The following is a 3,612-nucleotide window of genomic DNA, read 5'->3' as shown; positions in this document are numbered from 1 at the left end:
CTGTCCTGACGCTGCCAATTGGTCCAGTGGTGAGAATCTTTGTCTTCTTGACATTGAGCCTCAGTCCATACTGAAGGCTGCAGTCCTTGACCCTCCGCAGCAAGTGATGGTTAACAGACCTGAAGAAAGAAATAGCACCACAGTAGTGGTAGGAGACTTTAACACACCTCTCTCACTAAAGAATAGACCAACTAAAAAGAAGCAGAAGATCTAAACTATACAATTAGCCAATTTGGCCTTAAGGGTGTGTTCAGAATACTACACTCAACCAAAACTCAATTTACTTTCTTTTTTCCATAGTCGATTATATATTAGAACACAAAGCAAGACTCCATAATTATTTTTTTAAAAGCCGAACACTGAAATAATAAAAAGCATCTTTTTAGGACACAATGCCATAAATCAAGAACTTAATGACAAGAAGATAAAGCTTATAAAACTACCCATGTGGAAGCTAGATAACACCCTGCTCAAACATTATTGGTTTATGTTCTTCTTATTGTTGTGTGTTGTTAAGTTTCCTGTTACTCATAAAGACCCTGTATACAACAGCTCTAAAGATTGCCCTGTCCTGAGCCAGTCAATTCATCTCATCTGAGATCTTATACTCCTGCGCTGTTCCACCACCCTTCCAAGCATAGGTCCTTTTCCAGTGAGCTGTCCCCCTGGCCACATACCCAAGGTAGAAGCTTCAATATCTTAGCCTCCAAGGAGAAACTTGGTTTCACCTGCTCCAAGACAGATCTGTGTGTTTTTTTGGAGGTCCATGATATGTTCAAGACTCTTTCCAGCACTACAACTCAAAGGTATCAATTCTTCTGTCACCCTTAGTTATAGAAGAAATTAAAATGCTTCTCGAAACAGAAGAAGATCAGAATACAACATTGCAAACCTCAGAAATACAGCTAAGACAGTCCTCAGGAAGCAGGTCAAAGCAATAGGCCTAAACACATAAAATGGGAGAAAGAAGCAAAATTTATGATCTAACTAACTCAACTATAAAATAGAAAAGGAACAGCACTCTAAACTCACAACTTGTAGAAAAAAATCAATGATAGACAAACAATTGAAACCATCAATGCAATCATGAGCTGATTCTTCAAAAAAGACCAATAAAATAGACAAGCCATTGACAAACTTAACAAAAGAGAAGACACAAATAACTCAAATAAGAAATTAAAGAGGTGACATCGCAATGGAACCAGCTGAAATTAAATCTACAACAATGAAATATTACAAAAAAGTTATACTTTAATAAATTTTAAAACCTAGAGATATGGACAAATTCCTAGAAACCCATACCCTATGCAGACTGACACAGACTAATGTAGAACACTTGAATAGCTCCATCACAAAAGAAGATTCCCCTGAATATTCCCAGATGGCTTCATGGCTAAATTCTGCCAAATATTCAGAGATAAACTATCATCCATCCTACTTCAAATACTTTTTAAAAAACAATAGGAAAAGAAAGAACACTCCCTGAATAATTTTATGAAGCAAGCATAACCCTACTACCCAAATCTGGCACAGATATTATCAAAGAAAAACCCCACTAAAAAATATAGGTCAATATCTCTCATGAGTATAGATGAAAAATCCTTAACAAAATAATCCTGGACAATAGAGTTCAAGAGTATATAAAAAAGAATTCATCTTGACCAAGTAGGATTCATAATAGGTATACAAGGACAGTTCAAAATAAGAAAAATAATCAGAGTAATCAATTCACACCAACAAAGCAAAGCAAAGAACCACATGATCCTATAAATTGATGTAGAACGGGCCATTGACAAAATCCAACACCTCTTCCTTATGAAAATATTCAACAAAATAGGAATAAAATGAAATTTCCTCAATATAGTAAAAAGTGTATACACAAAACCAAGAGCCAACATCATTCTCAATGGAGAAAGACTAAAAGCATTCCCCTTGCTAACAGGAACCAGACAACAAGGGTACCCACTTTCACTATTCCTATTCAATATTACTCAATATGCTCCCCAAACACACAGACAATTTAATTTGTGTCACTAATAGCAAATCAGTCTTCACCCCAGGTCCTACTTTTAATCACAAAGTTCTGTCGACTGGGTCCTAATTGGTTTAAACAAGAGCCCATGGTTGATTGTTAATTAAATTTTAAAAAAGACCCAACAGCCCACACTTACCTATTAATCAAATTAAAAAGACCAAACAGTCCACATCTAACTGTTAAATCAATAAAAAGAGACCTAACTTCCCGAATCCAACAGCTTCAAACAAGAGCTTTCAGGCATGCACCATGCAACTTTTAATCACAAAGGCCCATACATTGGGTTTAAACAATTAATTAGTTTAAACAAGAGGCTCCCAGCCCAAAATGATTGTTTATTAAGTACAAAAATCCCAAAGAGCCCCAAACTGACTGTTAATTAAATGAAAAAGGCCAAACAGCTTGCACCTGATTGTTACTTAAATAAAAAATACCTACCTTTCATAATCCACCTGCTTCAAGCAAGAGGCTCACAGGCATGCCCTAACCAACTTCAATCAGAAAGGCTCACCCACCAAGTCCTAATTGGTTTAAACAAGAAGCTTCCAGCCCACAGCTGATTGTTAATTAAATAAAAAAGACCAAACAACCCACACCTGACTGTTAATTACATAAAAATGACCTACTTTACTCCAACTACTTCACGAACTCAATATTGGTGATCAGAACTATATGAGAGGAAGAGTATGGGTCAATAAATGACTAATGTGAAAGTTCTGATTGAAGACAAAAAATTGAAACAAGTACATGAGACCAAAAATATGATCTTGAATCTATGCCATCTGAATTTCAAAATAATCTTAAGAATAAGTTTAAAGCATTGAACATCAGTGATAGAGGACCAGAGGAGTTGTGTGATGGTATCATCCATGAAGAGAGCAAAAGGTCACTATAAAGACAGAAGAGAAGGAAAAAATAGAAATGGATGAAAAAGAGACTCTGAAAATGGCACTGGAGGATTCAGAAGCCCAAACAAAAGGAAAACATGCCAATGTAAAAGGGCTGAACCAAAGATTACAATGAACAGTGTTAGAAGACAAAGCAAAGAATTAAAATTGAATGTGCAGAGAGGTGGTATTGGAAAATAAAAAGAGAACATTCACTCTGCATTTCTCAATTAGAGAGAACTGAAAAACACATTTTAGCCGCTAGACCATGATCTTCTTGGCCACCCACTTCTGAAATAGCAGGCCTCTGAAAACCCTATGCACAACAGGACACACGCAGACTAAAAGAAAGGGCAACCTAGGCAGAACTATCAAGTATGGAAGTACAAAGGAGGAGGAACAGTTGTAAGCAGACCCTAGTGATTGGAACATGGAATGTGAGAGCCATGAATGTAGGAAAATTAGAAATTGTTAAGAAGGAAAAGGAACGCATAAATATTGACATATTAGACACTGGAGAGATGAGATGGACTGGCATGGGGCATTTTGAGTCAGATGACCATATGATATATTACTCCGGAGATGAAAAGACAAGGAAAAATGGGGTTGCCTTCATAGTAAAAAAAAGTAATTTCTAGATCCATCTTGAAGTACAACATCGTGAGTGACAGGATTATATCCATACACTTT

This window comes from Elephantulus edwardii, unplaced genomic scaffold, assembly GCF_000299155.1.
Source record: "Elephantulus edwardii isolate Elephantulus edwardi_28Jun2011 unplaced genomic scaffold, EleEdw1.0 scaffold00313, whole genome shotgun sequence".
In the NCBI taxonomy this organism is placed as follows: Eukaryota; Metazoa; Chordata; class Mammalia; order Macroscelidea; family Macroscelididae; genus Elephantulus; species Elephantulus edwardii.
The sequence above is the reverse complement of the archived record's forward strand: the minus strand, read 5'-3'. Positions refer to the sequence as shown.